The sequence below is a fragment of the Aythya marila genome, assembly GCF_965140915.1.
Source record: "Aythya marila genome assembly, chromosome: 2".
Lineage (NCBI taxonomy): Eukaryota > Metazoa > Chordata > Aves > Anseriformes > Anatidae > Aythya > Aythya marila.
Window position 1 is genome coordinate 135,352,269 of NC_139043.1, and position 14,866 is coordinate 135,367,134.

General features: G+C 43.5%; 1 protein-coding gene across 3 annotated transcripts in view; it reads right to left on the bottom strand.

Annotated features, from left to right (window-relative positions):
* The window catches only part of RNF19A (ring finger protein 19A, RBR E3 ubiquitin protein ligase), a 53,215-nt gene that overhangs the window by 19,756 nt on the left and 18,593 nt on the right, over window positions 1-14,866 (bottom strand). The window lies entirely within an intron of this gene.

The window sequence follows — 14,866 nt, forward strand, 5'->3', positions numbered from 1 at the left end:
CCCTGTTGCTTCAATGAGTGGCTCAAAGGAGAAAGGAAGGTGTTCTCCCATTCTCCTCTGACAGAGACCGCTACAAGCAGCACACCATCTCCAACCAAAAGCACCAGGTTGCCCCAAACATGCAAATATTCCCATTTTTTGCCAGCTTAATTGTACAAGAGGAATTCGTAGTCAACCACTTCTGTAACAGAAGAAGACATTTCTCATGAGACATCAGTGAAAACACCACCACAACCACCACCATCTCCTGGTTTTGTTTAAAAGACGTCTTATGTTTCATGTCAATAGGTTTTTGTTTTTTTTTTTTTTTAAGGAAAAATTAAAAAGACACTATATTCTGTTTTTTCCAAGTGTTGAATTATTACTTTTTTTTTTTTCTTTTAAATGATGGAAAATCTTACCTCTGTGGAACACCATGCGAAAAGTCTTATTCCCAGGGTTTGTCTAAAATAAAAGCCAATTTCAGGAACATATTCTTCCCTGCTGAGGGAACACTCTCAGCCTCAAACCTAGCCAAGCAGAATCCCAGAGTGGCTGAGGCTGGCAGAGAAATCTGGAGGCCAGATTTTCACCCGGTGCCACCTGTGCCCAGGCAGGGACACCCAGAGCAGGGTGCCCAGCACCACGTCCAGGCGGCTGCTGAAGGGCTCCAAGGAGGAGACCCCACAGCCTCTCGGGGAGGCTCCCTCCCAGAGGGAACATCTTGGATGCTTCACCTGCTTCTGTTCCCCCACAACACAATGCAGTGGTTTTACTGCCACTGTTTCTCTTTCAGTGAGGTAAAACATTCCCTTATCTTTAAAAAAAAATAAAATAAAATAAAATAAATTGCTCAATGATGCCAGAAGTGAATGGTCTTCTGTCTAGGATCTCGACATTGAATCATAAATATTGCTTGCAGTTGGTAGATAGTGTCTGAAATATACTACAGAAACAAATCCTATAGCCTCCATCTGATTATAAATTCAGTTTGTAGGTCTAGAAGTGCAAGAATAACCTTAAAAGCATAATCAGAACTACATACTTCGTACTATTTGCATATTCACACAGATACTATCAGACTAGTGGAAAGCACCAGTCTTCTTCAGCCAGGAGAATCCACGAAGGAAGAGAAGTCAAAACATTTATTTCAAGTGTAAAGGTGTTTTTTTGTTTTAAATAAAACTAAATACGTGTAAAAAAAAGAGGAAGTAAACACAGAAACGCAGCCAGATCTATGACTATAAGCCTCCTCCTCCCTCTCTCTGGAGAGGAAAGAATGTGTATTACAACATTTCTGCCAGCTCCAGCAGATGCATGAAATCAAGAAATGGAAGCTGTGGTGATGATGAATCAGGCTTTTTTTTTTTTTTTTTTTTTTGTTAATAAACAAAGATTCTCCCATGCTCTTCTCCAGAAGCAGACGGCTAGGTCTCTGCGTAACGCAGTCTAAGAAGCAGCCTCTCAGAAAGAGCAGGCTGTCTTGAAATAACTGGCAGCTTCGCAAAGTCCTGACTGAATTTCCATCGTTTTCTTTAAAAGAGCAATCATCAATTACCCTCCCTAGATTTAAGTGCACGACGCTGGTTTTAAAAGCCATTCCCTTCCTTATATAGCAATTCTGGATTGCCGTTTCACTGACGTTCAAAGATGACTTTGCTGAGAAGCCTTGGCGGATGATTTATGACAGACAGAAAGGAAGACAAACCTTATAATGCTAATTCCGAGCAGAGCCGTAGGGAACCACAAAAGCCTGACGAGCGCCGTGTGGAGCCCTGGCCGATTCTCCTCCCGTTGCCCAACCCAACGCAGCATCTGCATGCTCGTGCTGCCAGGAGAAGGGAAGGAGATTTCCTTCTGTACAGGGGGAGAACACAATGCCTGCATTATCCCTGTAACAATGAGCCCACACGAAGGAGACACGCTGCGCGAAAAGTGAAGTGGTGAAATCAAAGGGCTTGAAAGGAGCTGCGGTACACGGTGATGAGCATCAATGGTCTGAGTTTGAGCTGCCTTTATTCCACGCTCTGCACCACTCCTCCAGCCCAGCACAACCTCTGTCAACATACAGAAGCGACTAATGCAGGCAGCAGGGAAGGGATTAAAAAAAAAAAGCCACACACGCAGCATCATTCCTAAAAATATAAGTTCACCGCTGTCCTCAACATTTCCTCAAAAGCACTTACAGACTACAGAAAAAAAAAACTTGGTTTTGGCTTCCTGCCATGCCTAAAACCCTACCACAAATCAGGATTCCTGCAGTTCCTCACATTCTCCTCATGCCACAGACTACCACAAGACACAAGTCACCACAGCACAAAACACCTTATAATTTGAACTTTTCCAAAAGCACAAGTGACATTTATAGATGTAGCTCCCAAAGCCCAGCACGTAATTGCTCCCTGTTCCTTCGGGAATGTCTCCTAAACAGTTTGATGGAAAAATCTAACATCACTTACATCCAGTTCATTCCCTTTTGTATTTCATTTTTATCACACTCCCTTAAGTAAATGCTATTGCCGACCACATAAAGCAGTGGCAGGGAAAGTAAATAAGGCTTTGGAAATCTTGGAAAGGGAAAAGTTTTCAACTTCGCGATAACAGGAAAATATCTTCTGGTATGGCTTTTTATAACATAACATTACGATCTCACCAATTTCAAAATTTAAGAAATGCTCTAGGACAGCCAAGTACAACCCTACCGGTTTTGCAAGAAAGCAGCAATGAAGTACTACTCCCATAAGCTGATTTCTACAGAAAACAAATGTGCTCGTGTTCCTAACTGTCCTTCCAACACAGAGGCACAAACTTAACACGTTGCCTTCCCTTGCACCACACATGCACTCACAGGAGCAATAAATACAAGATTCTCAGCTACCAGTACAAGTAGTTTCACACACCTTTGCAAAATGAGGGCAGGCTTAAATATTCACGTATGCAAAAAGAAAAAACAGCGTAAATGTAGATGCAACCACATCCTCACACTAGAACCCTTAATAGTCCCTTATGTCATTGATGCTTAAATTGCAAATTTTGACTTTTCCTGTTGCAAATGATCACCCTTTCATCACAGGCATTTGTTCCTCCCGGCAATTTAGTCAAGCATCAACTCTGCATTGCTATACTGAAAGCAATTTCTTGATTAAAACTGATTAATAACAGCTCCCTTTGACACCTGTAATTCTAAACACCTATGCTCTGTAGTTGTTTTGTGAGATGCGCTACTTCAACTTGAAGACAGCTGTAGCAAAAAAGCCCAGAGCTTGAAATTCATCCACTGACAATGCATCTGCAGATCTGAAATCCACTTCTGCCTCCCCCTTCCAATGAGGATTTCCTGTTGTGATCGTACAGTAGCCTGGAATTTCTACTTCATGACGTTCTTTATGCACAGATAAACATCTATAGGAGGCATCACAAAGGCATGCTGTTTTGTTTACTCCATAACGTACGAACCGTAAAAATAAAATGGGATGATATAAAACATGCAAAAGCTTAAGATACTAAATTAAATGCCAATGAACAGGAATTTTAAACAACAATCACGTTTATGGCTCCAATAGGCATTCTTTAAGCGTCACTTTGTTCCATAACAGTCTTTAAATTGGGGGAAAAAAGCTTTTGTCTGAGGATTTCTAAAGAATATACCTCTACTGCCTTTAAACTTGGTTCACCCAGAAGTCTGGTATCATGAAGAGTTAAAACAATGAAGAACAGTTCAATGTGTTTCCCCTCAAAAACTGCATTTAAAAATAACAACATATTCACCATTTAATATTTACAAGACTAAAGGCATATTTAGGAGATCAGCCACCCTTGTCCTTATGGGTGACTTCCACACAGCTGTCACAAACAGAGCCAGGAGATTCCTGAAACACCTTGATGATAACTTCTTAGTACAGGTACTAAGGGAAAGGCACCCTCCTGGTACCTTTGTTCCTTCTCAACAGAGAGGATCTCATGGGTGAAGTGGTGATCAGTGGGCATCTTGGCCCTAGTGACACAAAGAGTTTAAAGTCTTTGGTGGTAGGAGAAAAACTGCCACCAAAATTTCAACCCTGGATATGAGGAGAGCAGACTTCAGGCTGCTAGGGGAAATAGTTGGTAGAGCCCCCTAAAAAGCTGCTTTTAAAGACACTGGGGTCCATCAGTGCTGGTCACTTCTGAAGTACCACTTCTTAAGAGCACAGGAGAAGGCAATTCCAAAACGTCAAAGCACACAGGGCAGAAGGCCAACTTGGCTGAGCAGGGATTTTATTCTAGAGATTAGGTGGAAAAAGAAAAGTATATGGCCACTGGAAGCACGGTTGGGTGACACTGGAGGACTACAGAGATGCTGTTTGCCATTGCAGAGAGAAAATTTGTATGGCAATTTGATGATTGCAGTAACGATGAACTCCCAGCCAACCCCAAGCTTGTGCAGGATTTGCTGCTCCAAGTGGCTGATAATTTATGGGCCTGATGGGACTCAACCCAGGGTACTGAAGGAGCTGGCTGATGTCATCACGAGACCTCTCTAAATTACTTTTCAATGGTCTTGGGAATCTGGAGAGGTCCCATCTGACTGGAAGCTGGCAAACACTGTTCCAATTTTCAAGAAGGAAGACCCTGGCAATTACAGGCCTGTCAGTCTCACTTCAGTGCCTGATAAAATTATGGAGAAGATTATTCTGGGAGTTAATGAGAAACACCTGAAGACAATGCAGTCATTGGTCACAGCTAACATGGGATCACAAGGGGAAAAGTCCTGTTTAACAAACTTAATTTCCTTTTACAACCAGGTCACCCTCTTAGCTGACCGAGGGAAGCCAGTTGATGCAGCCTTTTAGGATTTCAGCAAAGCTTTCAATACTGCTTCCCACAGTATTCTTCTGGACAAAATGTCCAGCACACAGCTACATAAATACATAATATGACGAGTGAACAATTGGCTGATGGGTTGGGCTCAAAGGGTTATAGTAAACAGGGTTACATCGTCCTGGCAGCCAGTCACCATTCTACAGGGCTCCTTTTCACAGCCAGTTCTCTTTAATGTTTTCATGAATTACTTGGATATAGGACTTAAAGGTACACTAAGTTTGTAGATAACACTAAACTGGGAGGAGCTGCTGACTCCCTTGAAGGCAGAGAGACCTTGCAGAGAGATCTTAACAAATTAGAGAGCTGGGCAATCACCAGCAATATGAAATTTAATAAGAGCAAGTGCCAGATTCCACACCTGGGACAGGACAACCCTGGTTTTATGTACAGACCAGGGGATGAGAGGCTGAAAAACAGCCCCATGGAAAGGGATCTGGGGGTTCTGGTCCCAGCAAGGTGCACATGAGCCAGCAGCGTGCCCTGGCAGCCCACAGGGCCAACCCCACCCTGGGGTGCCTCAGGGCCAGCACCGCCAGCCGGGAGAGGGAAGGGATTGTCCTGCTCTGCTCTTTGTTTTGGGCACCACAGTGTAAGAAAGATATAAAACTGTTAGGGAGTGTCCAAAGGAGGGCTACAGAGATGGTGAAGGGTCTAGAGGGGAAGATGTATGAGGAGCAGCTGAGGTCCCTTGGTTTGCTCAGCCCCGAGCAGAGCAGGCTGAGGGGAGGCCTCATGGCGGCCTGCAGCTCCCTCACGAGGGGAGCGGAGGGGCAGGCGCTGAGCTCTGCTCTCTGGGGACAGCGACAGGACCCGAGGGGACGGCATGGAGCTGGGACAGGGGAGGGTCAGGCTGGGGGTTAGGGAAAGGATCTGCACAAAATGCGTGATCCGGCACTGGGACAGGCTCCTCAGGGAAGTGGTCACAGCACCGAGCCTGATGGAGTTCAAGAAGCAGTTGGACAATGCCCTCACACACAGGGTCTGATTTTGGGGTGGTCCTGTGTGGAGCCGGGAGATGGACACAGCGATCCTTATGGATCTTTCAACTCAGGATATTCTGTGATTCTACGAAATGCAGTTCGTGCATTTTTTTTCATGCCTTCTATCTTTAATTTCCAATAAAAGGTGCACGTAATCCAAATAATATGATCTCTTTACACTAAAAAATTATAAAATTATTAACTTCTATTGAGTATCAGAAGCTTTCTCAAGCCTTGAAGAAGTACCCAGACCTTAAGAAACTTATGTTTATCATTCACAGTGATTCATTACAGTGTGCCAGGATGCAAAAACGTGAAGTCAAAGTGACCTAAATAATTGATTCACCTCAAACTGAGCTGTGTAAAACTACTTTAAGTATATACTAAGGTCAACTGTACTTCACTATGGCTTTCTACTTTTTAAAAAAGAGGGCACCAGTGTGGTAGCTTACATTTTCCAAAACTGATCTAAGCAAAAAGTCATTCTTATCTCTCAGACACTTGTGCAAGATACCTTTACGTTCGCATCCTAGGTCATTCTAACAGCCGCCACATACATGAATGCCTCACTTCAAGCATGCAGACCACTGGTACTCAAGTTACCAGAGTGTCCTATTACTAGCAGATCTTTTTCAAAGTGCAAATTACTTCTTCATTTGGTTAATTAGGCTCTCACTTCTCTGTATCTATGATGGACTTACTGATTGATGCACAGAAGCCATTATTTCAGAAACAGGACTCCCATATCCACATTTCAATGACAAATTCACCAAAACCTTTAGGAATGTCATGACAGGTCTTAAACTTTACCTATCAACTTTAAAGAAACAGAAGGACATTTCCAGTGAAATAATTTCACTTTTAACTTTTGTGTGTTCAAACAACTGGGAATTGAGCTGCACCAAACATTCACTAATTTCACACTGGAGTTTGCAGTAGACTCAATAGAGGTGCTGACATGATCACAAAAATGCCCGTATCGGCACAAAACCGATAAGCACAACAGAGTAGGGGCCTTATCCCAACACTGAAAGGTAGTCACAGCCTCTAGGAAGAACCAGCTTGACATGAGTAGGGCATTAAATCACTGCCAAGTGAGAAAAAAAGGGATCTCCCAGGAGCAAAAGGATTTGTGGGATTCATCATACGGGATGAATTTCTGTAACAGCAGTTTTGAAGTCTTTTAATAATTAGGATTGGTTTATAAATAAGTAATACTTTGTTAGAATTAAACAAAAGAATATTTGAGATACCAAAAGCTGAAAAAAATTTAGTAAGAGTCCCTGACCATGTGCAGCCTCTTTTTTCAGCTGAGAATCCAGACTAAAGCAAAAAGACAACTGCAATTTATCTGTAAAACATCTGTCAACATTAAAGAGAAATATTATGGTTTCTCTAATCAACTTTATGCCTACATTATTACTCCATATTCCAAGTGACGTTAGAAAAAAATTTGGTTTTCACAGCTTCAATTACGTACAAGGATTTAAGAAGAAGAACATTTGTTAAGGCAGAGATATTTTAATCCCTTAAAAGTCTAGGGGCTGCAAGGTTATGTCCCAGTTTGTTCTACTGAACTGCATTTTTCCTTGCAGTCCTCTTGTCAATTATCTGGAAATGTTATTTTCACTTACCGAACAAAACCATAATTGTTTGTAAGACAATGAAGCAAGCAGACAGACTATGGACCCGCTTGGGCTCAGAGCCTAAGACAGTCAGACTGACCGGCCATTAAAATCAAAAGATTGACAGTATTTAAAATATACAGAACCCTGCAGAGTAAACAACGCAGAAATGCCAGAAGTTAACTGATATACAATGTTCTGCTTCAAAATCTGCAATGGTATTTAGCACGACTAACCAATCCTGACAGCTAGAAAAATCTTCATCAGCTTATAAAAAAACAGTTATGCTTCTTCCTTAGAAATTTATGCGCAATACATCCTGTATCATGTGTCCATGACAGCTGCTATTGGGAAAGGAAGTCCTGCAAGCTGCTCAACTCATTCTGAAAGTCGCTGAGTGACTGCCTGCCAGCTCCAGCAAAACTGTTCCCCTTGCTCTTACAGAGCTGCAGGCTCTTATTTACAAGCACTCTCATGTACCTCCCAGCTCAGCTTAGTTGTGTTTTTTTTTTTTCTCCTTTTTTTTTCCTTCTTTTTTTTTTTTTTTTTTTTTTTTTGGGGACACACACACAAAGTCCTTTCAAATCCCAAAGGCACACTCCATCATCAAACACAAGCAGCTTAGGAGAGAAACCTCTTTTCCTCTACAATTCAGATGTCCAGTAAAAGCTTTCCTCTGCACAGACATAGATTACGAGCGAGGCCAGCCACGGTAAACTGGAGGTTGACTGATATTCTTGTAAGGGCCCACGCTGTATGCCCGCATTTTGCTGACAAACGACAAATGGGCAACAATTCCTGAAACTCTAAAAACATTCATTTTCCAAACCAGCAGCATTAAATCTGGATACAGCGAGCGCAATGGTTGACCAAAACTAACAACTCAGTGGAGACAGACTTGTTCCTAGTCATAAATCTCCCAGCCTACATCTGTTGGGAACGAGACGAACAGGATCAATTTTCCCTTATCTAACTGAGCAGAGCCAGTCTTGGTTTAACCATGCATTCTCTCGCTGTACAAGAAAAAAAAAATGCTTATTCTAGACACTGTGCAAACAAATGTACACCAAATTCTGCCAACACAAACCAGTCTTGGAAACCCTGGGAAGAAATAAAAAAGGAAGAAAAACAAATGTACACCAGAACTATTTTTCCTTTAACCATTAAAAGCTTCACGTTGCCAGAGTTTTTTCTTGCAGAAGTGATGGCAATGTTTTCTTCTTGCAGCAGTATCAAAATAATCCCAAAGCACGTTTTCTTTGCTTAAAGCAAAATCTCAAAGCAGGATTTTTTCAGCTCTGCATTTCCTTTAGTCAAGAGCAAGCATTTCTTACTTTTTTTTTTTTTTTTGCTCTTTAAAACAACTATTGGATGATGCCTTGGCATTTATTTCAGCTGCAATTTAATCTGAACTATACATTGCAAAATAACTGAATAAACACATACACAGGTGAAATAACGCCAGAAGGTTTTGTTTCCTGCAAGTGGCACCAATACTGCAAGGGGAAAACATTGCAACACTTCTGAACACTTAGATCATTCCTTCAGGAAAAGCTGCTCCAAAATGAAAATAACCAAGACTTTCATAAATTTCCAGAATATGCAGATGTAATTTCAGGCCTGTAATCATGCCTGATCAAACAGTAATGGCTACACAATGAGTTCTGAGCAGCTTTTGTTTCCAAACAAGCTGCATAATTTGCCCTACTATAAAAACAAAGCAAATAAAACGTACCACAATGTAAGATGGGACAAATATTGCAGCAGCGGGATATGAAACCGAGAGCAGGAGTGCCAGAGACAGCACAGAGACTCTGAAGAGCAGCACACCATGCTGTAGGGGCAGAAGTCTGGGGTAAAAAGAATACATAGGAGCTAACAGATCTCAGCTCCTGGCTCCTAGGAAGCTTGAAATTTAAAAGCTAGGAGTTTGTCTTGCACTGAGACAAGATATTACTGACCAGCTGACTGACAGCATCTTCCAGCTCCCTTCCAGTTTTCCTCTGGCATAACTAACCTCTATTTTCAGGGTGGGGAAGAAAAAGAAAAAAGCACACTGTTCTTGAAATATGTCTCAAAGAGTGCTGGAAACTATTCATGTATTAGTTTCTAATTCTCTGGTGCTATATTTTCAGTTGTATTCAAAATATACATATCCATCTTAATACAATTTGTGAAGTACTCAAAACTAACTTGAAAAGGGAGCGAGTTAATACAGGTTTTGACTTCTCTCAGTGAGAGTGAGTCAGGTTGCGTTACCTTAGCCAGGCACAGGAGAGATGCTTGGTCACGGTTCCTGGAAGCCACTGTTTGACAACCCACAGCAGCCTCCCTACAGACGCTGCAAACTGAGAGTGCATCTCAGGCCTGGCAGCTTACCTATAACATGTCCAATCCCACTGCCACCTGGGCTATGAATGCGTTCTGCCAACATACAAACATTAGCTACAAAGTTCTGCATGGCTGAGTTTTTATTTGATGATTTTCCTCATTAAACTGGTGCAATTTTAAGGACAGAGCAAGATGAAAACAGAACGAACGAGCGAAAGAAAGAGACAAAAACAAAGACGGGGAAAGGTCTAGCCAGGGAAACAAAAATAAGCCCTCCTGCCAGGAACACTGCCTCTAGCTTCCAGACAGGAAACGCTCGCTGCCTCCAGAAAAACCATTGGCGTCAGGAAACGGCAGAAGTACCACGGAACTTATCTCACGGCCCAACCTGCTGCAGAAAGAAATGGGAACAGTAAAAAAAAAAAAAAAAAAAAAAGGGCAGCAAAGACATCAGATAGCCGTAAAGCACTCAATCTTCGCTTACCAATACATGAGGTGTGAAGTTTGATCTTCCTGATGCTTCTTTGGGGGCAAAGAGCAAGTGGAAAGGATTCTTCCAGCCCCATTGAGATTCAGTAAATTAGAAAAGGCTGGGCTGAAGAGATAGAGCCCAGTCAGCAGAGACAGGGCAAGAGAAGGGGAATGATCTAGCAGCCTTTACAGACAGATTCCACCAGCAGTATAAATGGTGTAAACGCTAGTTAAAAAGCACAAAAGGAGAAAATGCTGAATGTATGCCATTAAAAATACATCCGATGCTGTACCTATGCTGGAAATATATGCCAACAGGGGTAAGTTCCTCTGCCAGCAGTGTTTCACCACCTACATCATCATCCACTACGCCAAAAAATACGCTGTGTCAGCATGCAGCAGGGTTCAGCTTGGTTGATGCGACTTTTTCCAAGCATTTTTCACTGACAGCAACGCAGTGTAACAACACTAACTCACAACACAAACTCATACCCACATGCAAGCCCACACATTCCTTCTAGCAGCTCTTTAACTACGCTTTCTTGGACATTACATTTTTCTTCACCCAGCATCATCTCTAAGAGCTTTCTCTACACGTTTATGGCAACATCCATCAGTTAGAGCACTCTGTGCAACGCTGACACATTATCCATTTCAAGCAGTTACAAGAGGGGGAAAAAAAGCAAAGCGAGCATAACAATTCCTAGAAAAGCTCCTGTGCTTATTTTCTCCATTACTGAAAACAGCTTCGACACTTTCTCATTATGACTTCCAACCAAAGGGGGGTTATTTCAGGTTCTGAGGTAAAACCATACTTTGTGGTTTTTAAGCAGTAACACTGGGACATGCCTTCAACGACATCCTTTTTAGTAAACCTTAAAAAACAAAGAAAAAGTCAAATTTAAAAGCTTCCTAAGATCACAGAAACATCAGATCTGGTAAACTGAATTAGCACAGAAGACGCTGCCTCAGGCCAAGACTACTTGTTAACCTGAACTTGAGATAAAGTCCTCAGATGTCAGGATGAATTTTTCTTTAAAAAGCAGAGTAAACAGTTTGTAGAAGCTACAAAAGCTTCTTGTTTATTTTTTAAATCGGCTGCAATCCCCCGGCTTGACTTTGAGCTCTGTCACAGTGACACCCACGGTTCTGCTCTGATCGCCTTAAATAGGGCTCTCCTGAACTGTTCGCATCCAAATAAATCTCGGATGAAACAAGCCTCTTAAATTCACTCCAACACACACAGGCTTTCACGTTTATTTCCAAGTAAAATATACTTGTTTCATCAGCGAAAGCAGAAGTCAATCCTCCGCTCATCTTTAAAAACACAGTACCGCTTTCTCTGGCAGATCCCAAGTTCACACAGCACCTTTAGCTCTCCGCTTCCTTTCTACTACAAGCTAATCACTGGGAATTTCAAATTGCAGAATATGATCTTTTACTTTTCTTGCTTAAACAAACCTTGTATGAACACTGGAAAAAATCCTTGAGTGATTGTTGTTTCTGAAAAATATCTTCACTCCGAACACCAGCAAAGAACTGCTACTGCAGAGCTAACAGCAATATCCTGCAAGCCATGCACGTCAAGCACAAACATTTAGAAAACAATCTGAAACGTCTGGAATACGTACATGTAGCTTGTCAGGTGCATTTTCTACCCAGAGAAGACAGCGTTCGTGATGGTTTCTTTCCCCTGCTAACCCTGCTGCGATCCCAACAAGGCATCACCCCCGACGAAGGAGGGGAGTGAACGCGCGCAAGGCAGCCCTCGCCCTGGCACTGCTGACGTCAGCTTTCCTTGCCTGCAGATGCTTTGGAAGCAGTTGCAGAGCACAACGGGGACTTCTCCCAACTCGGAGCTGCCTTCCCGACTCGGAAGATGAATGCAGAGCAGCAGGAAGAGGGGGAGGACGGATTCGGTTTTGCAGCTGGAGACGACGGCTCCATCAGGCACGCTCCCCACGCGGCCGGCTCCAGGCTTCAGGTGAATTCTCTGCACCAGCCAGAGCCAGGAGGAGAACAAAGCAGTGGCAGCAAGAGCTGAAGAGGCTGGCAGAGTGAAGCTTGCTGCCATGTCCCCATCCTCCCAGCGGCTCGGCAGGGAAGCAGCACGATCCCCCCAGCCGCCTACCTCGTCCCTGCAGCCACGCAGCCTGACCCAGACGGAAGGAGGGCAGACGGCGGGGCATTTGTCTTCTTTCCCATCTTCAAAAACAAAGCAGATGCCTCAAGGAGGAAAAGAGTCATTTGAATTATTCTAAAAGCAGGAAACAGAGCCAAAGCTAACAGTTTGAAGGCACTGCGGATCACTTAAGACTAAGGGATTTCTCAAACAGCCGGCAGAGGCTGACCCCATGACAGTGGCAGAATACCTCACACAGGATGGTTGGGAAGCAGACAGCAATACTAAAAAGTCCTCAGAAATTAACCCCAAAGCATCCTCTATTCACTCAGCATTTTACAGCTTGCAGGGGTTCCCCTGTGCTGCAGCCCCACAGCAGTGACACCTCGCATTCCCACTCCAAAGCTGGGCGCTCGCTCCGAACAAGCACGAAGGCCGGTTCACAAACCTGACAGCGGCTGTGCCAGACCCCCGGAGCTGAGCTGCACGTGGAAGTGCCCTCTGTAAGGATGCTGAGAGCTATCCTCACACATTACTCCCAGCTAGACACGGGTGTTAATAACAAACTTCCACTTCTGTCAGTGCTTCTGGTTCATGTGGCACCACACGTCAGGTAGAAGGACCCTAACAAAAGGCTGCAGGAGCTGAAACAGATTTAAAACAGGAATTTTACAAACCTGCATGCAAACACTCAAGGATAACGCCATTCAGCTTCCACAGCTCCTGCCAACACGCCTTGGTTCTTGGAAAAGGGAAAAAAAAAAAAAAAAAAAAAAGCAGCTCCTGGGAGAGAAACGAGTGTCTAACAAAGAAACCAGACAAACCAGAGAGGATGCGGGCATTCAAATGAAAACCAAAGCTGAAGAGCTTCGAGTTTCGGATTCACAAAGGGCCATGTCTCCTTCCAGATAAACCGTCAACTTTATCAAACATTACCCAGTTATCTGAAGTTCACCTAAAGTTCCAGCTCAGTGGACTGTGATCTGGACAAACCTGTGTTTGCGTTTGCCATCTCCCAGCAAGCCCGGATCAATGCAATGCACTCAGACACAATGCCAGGAGCTCTCAGCAAACTCTGGCAGCTATCACAACAAGAGCCCTTCCCCTCAGCTCTAAGGATTACTGCGCAGGTAGAAAACCTCGCCTCTAATCCCAACTCAGCCCTTTCCAGGGGCTGTTGAAACAAATTCAACAAACGCAGCGTGGGGCTGTGCTGGAGGATGGGAGGGTGGCGAAACAGCCAGCATAAACAACCTACAAAAACTAACTCAAATTTCAAGAATGGAGCATTACCATCAGCTCGATTCTTCATACAGTGCAGAACTGCTGCCTACAGTGAAGGCAAAGCACGTCTGTGCAAGAGATTCATTTTTTCCCCAAGTCTACTTGGTACCACAGGACGCAGCTTCCACGGAATAAGTAAGTATCCTCGACGGCTGGTCCGCATGCAGTTGGAAATGTACTTCTCTAACCTTGGTAGGCTGCAATACGCATGTGGTTTCCTTGCAGCAGCTAGCATGAGACAAAAATGAATCATGTGCTCTAACAGCGCCAATACTGAGAGTAACGCGGCCCCGATCGCTGTTGCTGAAAAATGAAAGCTGCCTGTAAAAACTCCAGCTGCACATCTGGTTCCATCGTACAAAGAAAGGAGCAACTTCACCCTGCACTGACTCTGAAATTCTGCAGCTTCACCTGGAAAAAACAGGCATATAAAATGTTGAAATAGTTCTAACGCTCTAAAAGCGAGGCGTTTTAATCAGACCGTCTTAACACAAGCTGTTACAATGCACATTTTTATGGTTTAATACCTATTTAGAAGCTCCAGATCTGCTGACTGAAAGCATTCCAATGCCAGAGAGACAAACGATTCCTCCCTCTTTACAACTGCACACAGCTATGGGAGCACTCTGCCGCAAACTTTCCGGCAGTATTCCAGATGAATCCTCCTTGGAAGAGCTGAGCTGCAGTTATCCAGCAGAAGACCACCTCGTAGCTATCACCGCTGCATGACTGAGAGCAGAGCGATGGAATTCAGGCGTGCAGAAGGGCCAAGGCACATTCAAAAGGCTTTTACATCAAAGCCGGTGGAGAATATGAATAATAAACACCAATAAACTGGAATAATGATCTGCCAGCCCAGCTCGGATATCAGGCACGACGCTGTCCGAGAAGGAATTGTTCTGCCTCGCATCACAAGACTTTCATTATTTACTTACACCAGGCAAGCTTTAACTCAAAGCGAAACGTACACAGAGCGAAGCCTTTTTACATAACTGGTCAGGCTGACATTGTTCCGTACGAGGGAGATAAGAGCTACGTTCAGAAAGACAGCACTTTGCTTAAATTTAAATTTTCACCTAACTGGAGTAGTTTGTAGCTGCCCACACTTCCCCCTTAGAGCTCGCAGCCGCTCCGGCTGCATTTGTGGCTTTTCAATGGAACAGAAAAGTGTCTGTGCCCGTAAAAAAAAACGGCAAGTTATTAGAATTTAATTA